This window comes from Pelodiscus sinensis, chromosome 8 (genome assembly GCF_049634645.1).
Source record: "Pelodiscus sinensis isolate JC-2024 chromosome 8, ASM4963464v1, whole genome shotgun sequence".
Taxonomy (NCBI): domain Eukaryota; kingdom Metazoa; phylum Chordata; order Testudines; family Trionychidae; genus Pelodiscus; species Pelodiscus sinensis.
Window position 1 is genome coordinate 13,420,582 of NC_134718.1, and position 12,853 is coordinate 13,433,434.

A 12,853-nucleotide genomic window follows, 5' to 3' on the forward strand; every position below is an offset into this window, starting at 1 on the left:
CAACTTCTCCCCTGTGCCTATCCCTGCCCTCACTCCTAAGGGGGACATGCTGTTTTACTGTTGTGTTTTTTTGTTTGTTTGTTTTTTTCCTTAATAAGTCTTGGAGTCCCCCTTTTTTTTTCTCTTGCTCAACAACTTTGGTCTCCCCCACCCTTATTTTTCCTTTAATAGAATTTTTCCCTGTGTTTTTTTTGGGGGGGAAGGCTCTGTATTTTTGTTTCAACCATCTGGCAACCCTACTCAGGATTCAGGCAGCACTGCATGGGCCTGCAATTTTGGCACTGGCCCACTGATTGCTTATTACCACACCTGTAATTATTTGCATTAATGAGGTTTGAGCTGGCTGGCTCTGGATCACAGGAGCTGTGAGGTAGTGGTTGATTGCTTCCACAGCTGGCTGTTCCTCTGGATGCTGTTGGCAAAAAGAAGCAAAGTCTTCATCAGGTAAGGTAGAATCATTCCCTTTGAGTAAAGAGAAGTACCCTGAACAAATACTTCCTTATTAAAACAAGGAAATGGTGTTAAAGTTCTTTGTGAGACTTTGGTTCCAAGCAGTATAAAGGGACATCTTTTATTCACTTAAAAAGCCATAATTATCAGTCTTATCTTGTCCATGATGCATCTAACTGTAAAGCTGCACCTGTTTAAATGTAAAGTGTGATTTTTAATGGAACTAGTTCAATTGCTGCAAAAGATTATGTGAACACTTCCATATCCATTTAAACCTACTCTGGTTTACCTTTAATCATTTAGGGATAGGCTTATGCTAAACTGAAATCAGCCACTTTTAGATCAAAAAATGCCCACAGAGCTATTCAGGATAAACCAGTTTATAAACTTGAGTGGAGACAAAGCTATAAACCAATAACATGGGACTGCTTTCAAAGGGCGTGTTTTTTTTTAACCTTAGTAACATCTCCACTGCTTTTTGAAATGTGTGATGCCTTTCTTTTTATTCTGGTTCCTATAAACTATCTCACTGCAATAAAAGTATATAAAAATTATGAAGACATGTTTTGCAGCAATTTTCAGATCTGGTATATGAACTATCACTGTTCACAGTCGGACCACAATCAGCAAAATACAGCCAAAGAAAGACTTTATCTGGGACTGTTACTCCACTAATGCTGCCCAATCGTGCATCAAAATGTCTTTAGAAATAGTGATTCCTCTTCCTTGTTGTTGCACAGCCATCAGATGTTTGTTTATGACTTCTTTATAGCCTCTGATCTTTGTGGTGGCCGTCTTGCTACTTCATGTGTCCACACGGTGGCATGTTTGTTCTTTCCTTTGTCCTGGGATGTCTTGTGCTTTTTGCTTGTAACAAATGCCTCTGTTAAATGTCTCTAATGGAAGATGCATTAAAATCTCCAGGGGCTTAGCTTAGTTGCCATACAAAGATCTTAATGTACCGAGGGTGCACTCCCGCTTGCTCTCACTGCAACCAGGTCCTTCTGGCTTCGATGGCCGGAGGATCGCCTGTTTGTTGCTGTTCTGTATTTGGCTGTGGACAACCTAGGTAGAGTCCCACAAACTTGCTGATATCTGCTTTATATCGGTGGGTACCCACGCTCACAGATGTGGCTGTGGCTCTCGGGGGCTCAGTTTTGTGGCTATGGATGTGGCTGCGAATAAAATTTTGTATCTAGAAGCCTGCAGATTTGTAGGTAACCACTTTGGATTTGTGGGTCTCTGCATCCATGAGAGCTGGGTTTAGGGGGGCCCACAGACTTGCTGGGGCCCTGGCTATGGTGTAGGGGAGGCAGGGTCTCGGGTAAAAGGGGGTGGGGCTAGGGTCAGCCAGCTCTCAGCACTGCCCTAAGCATGCTGTGCCACGGCCCCTCCCCTGCAGCCAGCCCTCAGAGAAGCCTGGAGTGTACTGACAGTGATTTGTATGGTCCAGGGCTCCGGCTGCTGCTGCTGCTGCTCCTGCAATAGCAGCTGGGGGCTCTGGTCCAGTTTGAATCACTAGGCCCTGGGACAACTGCTCCCTTTGCCACCCTTCCCCTGCACACTCTTGTTGGCGAGCTTGGCAGGGCTCAACAGTTTGCTTTGCCACAGACTCCCTGTGTCCCTCTGGGCACATCACTCAGTCTCTCTGGGCCTCAGTGCCCTCATCTGTACAATGGGGGTTGTAGCATTGCCTTGCCACACAGGGAAGTTGTGGAGATAGATACGTTGAAGAACGTGAGGCACTCAGATACTGTGGTGATAGTGCAGAACCTAGGCTACCACCAGCAAATTGCTAAGATTTTATGTCCTTTCTTGTGGCATGTTAATCAATCCCCCATGATGGGAAAGGACATGCCTCCTTTAGGGGGGAGTGTTGGCAGCTACAGGTACAAATTCTCTAATTATTTTATGTAGCCCTTGGCAGTGTGTCATTTTATTTAATGATTCTAAGATGGTGTAGTGGATGTTGGATTCCTGTGCAATTTCTCAGACTTTGACTCCCTTAGAGAACTGATGGGCAGGATTCCCTGGGATGCTTACATGAAGGGGAAAGGAGTCCAGGAAATCTGGTAACATTTTAAAGAAGCAGATCTGGAGGAGTGATTATTCCCCTTTATTCGGCTCTTGTGAGGCCACGTGTGGAGTATTTTGTCCAGTTCTGGGCCCCCTACAATAGAAAGGATGTGGACGCATTGGAGAGGGTCCGGTGGACAGTGACCAAAATGATTAGGGGGCTGGAGCACATGACCTATGAGGAGAGACTAAGAGACTTTGGGTTTGTTTAGTCTGCAGAAGAGAAGGGGGGAGGTCGGGTAGATAGCAGCCTTCAACTTCCTGAAGGGAAGTTCAAAGAGGATGGAGAGAGGCTGTTCTCAGTAGTGACAGATGGTAGAACAAGGAGCAATGGTCTCAAGTTATAGTGGGGGAGGTCTAGGTTGGATATTAGGAAAAACTATTTCACTGGGATGGGTTACCTAGGGAGGTGGTGGAATCTCCATCCCTCAAGGTTTTTAAGTCTCAGCTTGACAAAGCCCTGTCTGGGTTGATTTAGTTGGGGTTGGTGCTGCCTTGGGCAGGGGGCTGGACTTGATGACCTCCTGAGGTCTCTTCTAGCTCTAGGATTCTCTACTGGGAGCCTACAGGAGGGATGAAGCAAGAAAACATGGGTTCTTCAGACAACTCTGCTTGTTTGGGGGTCTGTGGATTTTGAAAAACTTCAGGAATATTCTTCAATTTATTCCAGACAAATCCTTGAACACATTTGTGGCTGTAGTAGAATTTAAGGCTTTCGCCATTCCCAGTATCCTGTCCTCAGCTGTGGTAGGGCAAGAACTGATGCAGTAAGCTAGTGCATAAGCTAGGCTCTGAACTCTAGGGTTCGCAGGTTAACTCCTGACTACTAAAATGTAGGCTACCAATGAATAGCGATGTGGGGATTTTATCCTAGTGTAGGTGGCAGAACCTGCTTGGGCTAAGCTAATATGCACAGGGCAGAAAAGAAGCGTGTTCCCACAGGAAGATTGCACAGTCTGTCTCAGCCTGTGGGATTTGTCACTTGAACTCACATCCATTAACAGTGAAAAATAGCATCTCTCCATTTCTCTAATTTTGTAGCCTCGCTAGTGAGAAACAGAGCAACAAAATACCGCCACGGTGTTCCAGGTGTGAAGCTTGTCTACCACACCTGTCTTCCTTTCCCCTCCCTGTAATTTAACTACAGTCTCACTCTGGCTGTGTCAGCGAGAAAGGGGTCAAAAAGCAATCTTCCTTAGCATGGTTTTAATTGTGATGTTGAAATTTTAAAAAACGGCTTCCGTTCTTCCCATGACGTTTTGTAGCTACATCAGTCCGGGCTGTCTTGGCTTTTGGTATGAACCCGATGGTCTCATGTGTGAGGATCAGATGTGCCTTCACCAGATCTTTAGTGAGTTTTGTGCTCATGGAAGCCATGTTAACTGCTGGGGCTTCAGTCACAGACAAGGCTGCCATTTGGGGTCTGTAGTGAAGAAGGGTGGAGTCTTCAAATATACCAAACATTTCCCCAAATCGTACCAAATAATACAGCTCCAGTGGTGGAGTAGGGGCTCCTGGAGTGGATGTGCACAGTAACAAGGCCAAAGCAATGATGTTTCCCAAGCCACCACAGCCCTCTCCCCAGGATTGGCACCTCCAGAGCTAGTCCTCAGTCTTGCCTTCCTCCATGGCACCCCAAACCAGCTCCTCAGCATGCCTCTTCCTCACAAAAGTGTCCCCAGGGCCAGCTCTGAGTCCTCAGCATCCCCCTTTCCCCACATGGTTTGCGCAGGGAGCTCTGAGGAGACAGCCCTGCCAGTTGGCAGCAGTAGCACCTGAGATCCTCAACTGCTGCCGTTCTCTATGGGCAGGGGAAGGAGACTCACCCGCTTGGCCTCCTGCTTCCTCCAAGGTACCAGCAGCACTACTAGGCATGGGACATAATTTTACTGAATGTGTTGGGTCTAAAAGGGACGGCCCCCCTTGCGGTGCCCTGATCACAATAAGCTTCCCTTGCTTCCTTCAGGTGCTTCCAACTCTTAGCTGTGATTGAATACATTGAAATGAGCTTACCTTTGTCTCCATCTCTGTGGCCCAGCTAGTGAGTTGGTACCTAATGCTGCTGGAATGGCTAGAAAAAAAAACCCTCTTCAACACCTGACTGAAAGCCTCTTGAAATTAGCTTCCATCAGCTTCAATGGGGTTTAGGACCAGGCATTTCAGAAGCATGAATTGTACCTCTGCTCCTCGCTCTGCCTCCCACTTCAATCCTTAGGGATAGTGTTATGATATTTATGAATGTCCGTTGGGCACTGAGACGACCAACCCATTTCCCTCGCAAGGCTTTTTATTGCTTGGCTCAACCTGAGCATGGTTAGTGCATTGGCAAAGCAGAGGAGAGTGATCCCAAAGGAATTTTACCATCTGTCAGGAAAATATGGATTTTATTGTGAGGGAATGATGCATCCTTTAAGGAGAACTAATATGCAGTTTCAAGCTTGGCCAAATAGTTTCTCTATTAACACAGCAAACTGTGCAAATAAAAACATGGCACTGAAGAATTGTGGGAAATGCTTGTGCAAAGAATGCCTAGAGAAACTGAAAAAAGCCAGGAAATTCAGGGCTAATCCTGAAATTGTAGTAGCTGTAGGCAAGGCATATGTCATAATATTTTCTGAAATGGGTCAGTTTAAGTAGAGAAGTCCTTCCATTTTCCACTGCAAGAAATGATCTATAGTCTAGTAGAAAATCCATGGAATGCCATAATTTATCTCCCACCCCCAAACTCAGATCTGGTTAATGATTTCCCTGAGAGATGTGAATAGATTACCTTGTCGAAATCATAGGTTTGTTCTGAGAATGGATTAAAGAGAAAGGGACGACAGTGCTGTTTAAGTACAGAAAGTGGTGCCTCTGCTTTATCATTATTTTTCAAAGAAAGAAATATAAAAGGTGTAAAAATGGATTGTAATGGGAGTAGACGCTTCCTGTACAACTCCTGTTCCATGTATTAGCCTCTGTTGGGGGACTCTGTCGTTTATTGCAACATCCTGGAGTGGGGAATTTCAGTTTCCTAGATGTGTGCTTTCTGCAGTGTGTGACTTTAGTAAGCAAAGTCTTAATTGTGCCTCAGTGTGTTCTAATAAGCTAAACTACATTCTATTTAAGTTTCAATGTTCCTATTCAAGTTTATGGGCAATGCATTGTAGCAAATGATTTTCTATTCTCCAACTATGCCAGAAGTGTGTAGGACAGCAGCTTATGAAAAGAACAGGGACAGGATGGAGGATACATCACAGGTTCCTCCCACCCCCAGGCTCTAATTGGGTGTCCGTGGGCAGGATCAATGTATTTGGCGGACACACAGGCCCTTTTACCCAGCCCTGATCTAGCATGTTAATATGGCAAGTTTAGAAATATTGGCCCTACCGGAAAAGTCCATCTCTATGTTCAAATCTCATCTCCTCATTCTCATTCTCACTCACACGAAGGATCCAGAGTTTTGGTTTGGCCTTGTATCCATTCATTTATTATTAATGCTGCAATATTGCCTTCAAATCCTGTAATGTAGAATCATGACAGGATTGTTCTTAGATGTTGTGCCATTATTGACTGGCAAATTTTGGTTTGGAATGTATCCCTTTAAATAGTTTTGGGTCTCTATGTATTTGTCTTGTGAAAGATTTTTACAAAGCTTAAGAGCAATAGAACTTGTTTCGATTTTTTTTTTTTATGTTAGTAACACGAGTAAGGAACATTTCTTCATTCCATATCTGGTAAGCATCCTAAGAAAATTCTTGTAGATCAGTTGCAAATGTATCTCCATTGGTTTAGTGTTTGGATATCTGCAGTGCATGTCAAATATAGATTTTCTCTAGCTTTGTGGATTTCTTCCTTCCTGTTGTAAATGGGGCACAAAAGAACTATGTGCAATTTGTACATTGCATGCAAATCATATGTTTCCTGTCCTTTATACTTGGCTCTCAAATATCTTTTTTCATGTTGCATTGCCATAAGCCATGTTGAGAAAATGGTCAGATTTGTTTGTTTACCCTCCCATGTTCAGAAGAAGAATCCAATTTCAATTACTACTGCAATGTAGTGTTAGAAATGCTTACACAAGTGTTTTTTCCTTTTAAGGAGCTGACTCACCCCGCAGAGAGATCTTGGTTTCAAACTGTGCCCTCAAAATTACTGCCGAGCCTTTGCAGAACGGTACCTAGAGATTTTATTTCTGTTCTGAGACCATCTCTGAGTGGTTGTGTGAATGAAGTGTCAAGAAAAGAGGCTTTCAACTTGGAAAGTTTCGTGAATTGCTTTTCCCAATGTGATGCATTGTAAGGGCAATGGGCTAGAAGGTCTACTGAGATGTGCAGCCAGTTAACTCTACCTTTGCAGTAATACATGTGGGAGGAAGAATTTGAAAACAACCATTGTTAAAGTCTGGCTGCTCACTGAACTAGAAATTCTTCCTAGATAGCCTGCACTAATTCTTTAAGATTAACTATTTCTGCAATTTAATTTTATGGCAGTGATTATCTTGCTGTCCACACAGTTGTGTTTTATGGCTCTCTATGGCCATTAGCAACAGTAGGGTTCTGTACTCTGCACATGCTTTTCTGATGATCTGGACAGTGCAAGAACACTCAGTCTTGAAAAACAGACGTTCAGCTGTATTTCAGATGGCTGAAAGGAAAGGTCTATGGTCTTAGTCTGTTATAAACAATTATTGATCCTCATGAGGAGAACATGCATATCAGTTGGGTCAGTTGACTAGCAAAGTGAATTTTGCTGCATGGGGGTTGCTTGCTGATACAGTTTTGCCCCTTAGAGATGATTACTTTGATAAATCAAGTTGTTACTTGTATTGCTCAAAAACATCTTCCTGGCATTGCATTATTGCTTGGCGTATTCACACTGAATTTAATGGTAGTAAACGCCTGGAAGGCAACTCTATGGTTTTATGCCAGGGTAGCCAACAATTTTTGGGAGGGCACTTCACCAATGCTGGTAGTGGTTGTGGGCCAATCCCAGAATGGGCGTGGCCTTAGGTGGAAGGGGTGGGGCTTCTGGTGGAAGAGGCAGTTCCCTCTGGCAGCACACATGGGCAGGGGGGGAGGGACGGGAGAGACTTTGCACGCTCCCTCATGGGACAGCAGAGCACAAGAGGTCTCTCTCTCTCTTCCCCCCACTCCCACTCTGCCAGAGCACACATCACCTAGAGGGAACCGCCAGCCATTTTGAACAGCTAGCAGTTCAGGGACGCATGGCGCCAGAGGGGTAGGGGAAGGAGACTGTGCACTCTCCCACCCTTGGTCTCAATTGGCCTGGGCTGGAATCACAGCTCAGCAGGCACATCAAACGGCTTAGTGGGCTGGATCTTGCCCACCCCTGGTTTATGTCTATGTCTGTATTGAGTAAAATAGTTAATTTATTGTTAATGATGGGAAGGGGCATAATTGGAAGTATATAATCAGTATGTAATATGCATATTCATGATGAGGATGAACTGACCATCAGGAAAACACTTGAAATTTTGTTCCTTTAATTTCTGCTAAATGGTATCTTCTCCACCCAGCTATAATGGGAACGGTTTGTTGAGCGTCATAATCTCTGAAAGTTGCATTGCTCTGCTCTGCAAAGCCACTATGACAGTTTTGTTGCCAATACAATCCACTCTGAGCATTTGAGGTTGCCACAAATCAACCGCATCAGTTAGCCAGCTCTCTTTCCCAGGGTGGGATTGTGGGGCTATGGCATTGATAATTGGCTGGTGTCTTTGGATAATGAAGCAGTATGGATAGGGCATGGGAGTGCAAATGCGGAGACTTGGATTCACGTTCTTGGCTTGTGTGACTTTGGGCAGGTGACTTCTCTCTGTCTCATTTTCTACATTTGTAAAATAGAGACTCTAGCCAGTGAAGAAGGGAAACATTCTGCAAAGACATTAGGAACAAGAGGAGACCAAGAACAGGGTAGGCAGGGCCAGCCTTCAGGAAAAGTTCCCTGAGTTCATTTATCTTTTCACATCCCTGACCCTCATGGGGGTGGGCCCCCCTCTGCCCAGGTCACCATGTGCTTCCCACTCCCCTTTTGGGCTCCCAGATGCTGAACTGTGCTCTCTTCCCCCCCCCCCCCCCCCCAAGCTTGCATACCACTCTGCACCTCAGCTTTTGCTCCTTAGTGGCTGCTGACCTGGATGCATATCCATGGTCTGGCTGCTCACTCCCTACTCTGTGCTGTGTAGCCGTGGGGGCTGATGGAAGGGGACAGAGGAGTAATGAGAGGGTCCTCTGAATTCAGGTCACTTTGCCCATGAGGGTTGTGTATGGGGAAGGCAGGAGAGTAGCAGATCCTGATGTCTCTCACCACAGCTCAGATGGCCAAAGTGGACTTGGCTATAGGGAACCTTGACATTGCTCCTTGGTCCCTCTCTTACAGGCCGCAGGGGCGCATGAAGGAAAGGGGTGTGTGTGTGTGTGTGTGTGTGTGTGTGTGTGTGTGTGTGTGTGTGTGTGTGTGTGTGTAAGTGTATAGCTGTGTCTCACTGCTGGCTCTCCCACGTGTTCCTCTGCCAGAAGAAAGCAGGAAGACATCTGGGCACCCCCCTATTCACCATTCCCCAGGGAGCAGTTTCTGACCCTATGCTAGCTGCTTCACGGTACCCCCATGACTACTAGGCACCCCAAGTAGCCACAGGTCTGGCCCACCTCTTAGGCTGGCCCTGAGGGTGGACCCATTCCTCAGTGAAGGAGGAAAACAGTAACAGGAAATGTGGGAATGCCGGAAATGCTCAATGGCTTTAGGTTTTCATCAAAAACTTTAGCAGCCTTTGGACATCTCTCATTGTGAATGCCAGGGAAAGTGAGCCAGAATCAGAAGCTAAAACAGGGAGGCTGTGTCTACACTGGCCACTTATTCCAGAAAATCAGCCGCTTTTCCGGAAAAACTTGCCAGCTGTCTACACTGGCCCCTTGAATTTCCGGAAAAGCACTGACGATCTACTGTAAAATCATCAGTGCTTTTCCGGAAAAACTATGCTGCTCCCGTTCGGGCAAAAGTCCTTTTCCTGAAAACTGTTCTGGAAAAGGGCCAGTGTAGACAGCACAGTAGTCTTTTTCGCAAAAAAGCCCCGATCGCGAAAATGACGATCGGGGCTTTTTTGTGGAAAAGCGCGTCTACATTTGCACGGACGCTTTTCCAGAAAAAGTGCTTTTCCGGAAAAGCATCCTGCCAATGTAGACGCACTTTTTCCGGGAATACTTATAATGGAAAACTGTTCCGTTTTAAGCATTTCCGGAAAAGGATGCCAATGTAGACGTAGCCAAAAAGAACAAGTCAAAAATTACTTAGATAAGTCAGATGTCATGTCACCAGGGCCTGATGAAATGCACCCTAAAATACTCAAGGAGCTGACTGAGGAGCTATCTGAGTCATTAGCTTTTATCTTTGAAAAGTCCTGGAATATGGGAGAGATTCCAGAAGACTGGAAAAGGGCAAATATAGTGCCTATATATATCAAAAGGGAATAAGTGCCACCCAGAGAATTACAGACCAGTCAGCTTAACTTCTGTGCCAGAAAAGAGAATGGAGTACATAATTAAGTAATCAGTTTACGAACACCTAGAAGATAAGGCACTAAGTAACACCATGAATTTGTTAAGTACAAGTCATGTTAAACCAATGTAATAGCTTTCTTTGACAGGGTAACAAGTTGTGTGGATGTTGGGGAATGAAAGATGTGCTATATCTTGACTTAAGTAAGGCTTAAACAAACTTGGGAAATGCAGCCTCAGTGAAGCTACTAGAAAGTGGGTGCATAACTAGCTGGAAAAAAAATCATTTCTAGAGAGTAATTATCAATGGTTCACAGTCAAGATGGAAGGGCTTATTGAGGAATTCATGAGGGATCTGTTCTGGGTCTGCTTCTGTTCAATAACTTCAGCAATGACAGAAAGAACGCTCTTGCAAATGTTGTAGATAAAACCAAGCTGGGAGGGGTTGCAAATATTTTGGGGGATGGGGTGAAAATTCAAAATCATATGAACAAGCTGGAGAAGTAAATAGGAAATGTAATACGGAGAAATGCGAAGTGCTCCAATTAGAAAGGAACAATCCGTTGCCCACATTCAAAATGGGAATGACTGCCCAGCAAAGGGTACTGCAGAAAGGAGCCTGGGGGTGATAGTGGACCGCAAGATAAATGAGACAACTGTTCAAAAAAAAAAGAAAAAAACCCGGTTATTCTGAGATATATTAGTAAGAGAGTTGAAAGCAAGACCCAAGAAGAAATTCCACTCTGATTAGGCCTGGGTGCCACATTTCAGGAAAGATGTGGTCAAATTGGCGGAAGTCGAGAGAAGAACAAAAATGATTAAAGATGATCTATAAGAGAAGATTGTAAAAATAGGGGTTGTTTAGTCTGGAGATAAGAAGACTAAAGGGGGGCATAATAGTTTTCAGGTAAATGAAAGATTGTTAGAAGGTTGAGGGAGAAGAATTCTGTTTAACGTCTAAAAGAAGAACAAGAAGCTTAAATTGCAACAAGAGTGGTTTAGTTTAGACATTAGAAGAAAATTCCTGTCAGGGTGGTTAAACACTGGAATAAATTACCTAGGCTGTGTCTAGACTGCAGGTTTTTTTTGAAAAAAGTAGCCTTTTTTCTAAAAAAAACTTCACCTGCGTCTAGACTACAACCACGTTCTTTCGAAATTAAATCGAAAGAACGCGGCTTTTCTTTTGATGGCGGTACTCCTCATTTCACGAGGAAGAATGCCTTTTTTTGAAAGTGCTCTTTCGAAAAAAGGCGTTCTTGAATGCAAACAGGGCTTTTTCGAAAGAGAGCATCCAGACTACCTGGGTGTTCTCTTTCGAAAAAGCGGCTCACTTTTTCGAAAGAAGAGATTGCAGTCTGGATGCTCTTTTTCGAAAGAAGCTTTTTCGAAAGTATCTTTAGAAAAGCCTCTTTCGAAAGAGGCTTGCAGTCTAGACGTAGCCCTAGGGAGGTTGTGGAATCTCCATGACTGGAAATTTTTAAGAGCAGGCTAAACAAACACTTGTTAGGGGTCTCAACCTTCAGCTTGTGGGCCATCCCCATTCAAAGCGATTGCACGATCCAGCCCAAGACTCGCTGTGTGCTGCGGGGGGGGGGGGGGGGGGGGCAAGGCTGTTTCTTACTGGTCCCCAAGTCCTGCCTCTTCCTGCTATCATCCCCACTCCCCCACCCTGAGGATGCAACTTCAGGGATCACTGGGGAAGAAGGCCTGGTGGCAGCAGTCACCCCCTACTGTGCACTCCCCATGGTGGTAGGCGCCGTGGGGAAGTGGAGGGAGGTAGTTTGGGTGTCCAGCATATACCACTTCCTCTGTGGCTCCTGCCATTGAAGGGAGTGTGCCGTGCCCCCCTCAGTGATCCCCAAAGCTGTGTCTTTGGGGTTGGGGTGCCGTGGGCGAGAAGGCGGGAAATGGCAGGAAGGGGCGGGGCTTTGGGGCTGGTAACAGACAGCCTCTCCCTCCAGCCCAGCCTGGATGGTGCAATCGCTCCCACCAGGGATGTTCCGTGGGCTGGGAGTTTGAGACCGAGCCTTGGTCCTGCCATAAGTGCAGGGAACTGGGGTAGATGGGTTCTCAAGGTCCCTTCGAGATCTATGGCTCTATTATTCTATTGCTGCAGAGCAGAGGTGAAATTATGTGAAATGCTGTTTTAAACTGCCTATCTTCCTGGTAATCTTGGAGCAGATGTGTGCTATGTATGAATAGTATGCAGATGAATGGTTAGTGCAATGCGTGTGCAAAAACATGCTCTGAGCTTGGCGCTGCAGTAGAGTTTCCTTGAATATATTGAACTCTTCAACTGGACATAAGGCAAGGTCATATATCTATAATCAGAGCCCTGAAAATCTGCAGATCTCTGCTTTATGTCCATGGGTATCCACATCCGTGGATGTCAATGCAGATATGGATGTGGATACAACTTTTGTATCTAGAACCCTGCAAATTTGTGGTCATCTGCTTTTTATCTTGCAGGTATCCTCATCCATGGATTTCAGTGTGGATATCCATGGCTCACTTTTGCAGATACAGACAAGGATACAAATTTGATAGCTGTGCAGGTCTATATGGATAAACCCAGGCTGAAATTTCAGTTAGCTGATTCACAAAAAACGACACTACTTGTGAATATCGGATCACCTCAGTCAGCCTTCTGTCTGCAACTTTCTTTTATCATCTTGCAAGCAAAAAATAACCACAGATAAAATTTAGCCTGATTGAAGCAACTTGTTTTTTATTAATGCAAGCACATCCAGTCAAACACAGAATATCCTGCTTTATGGTACAGCTTCATATGTAGCAATGCAGCTCAGAATAGCAGAGCACGGTCTTTAAGG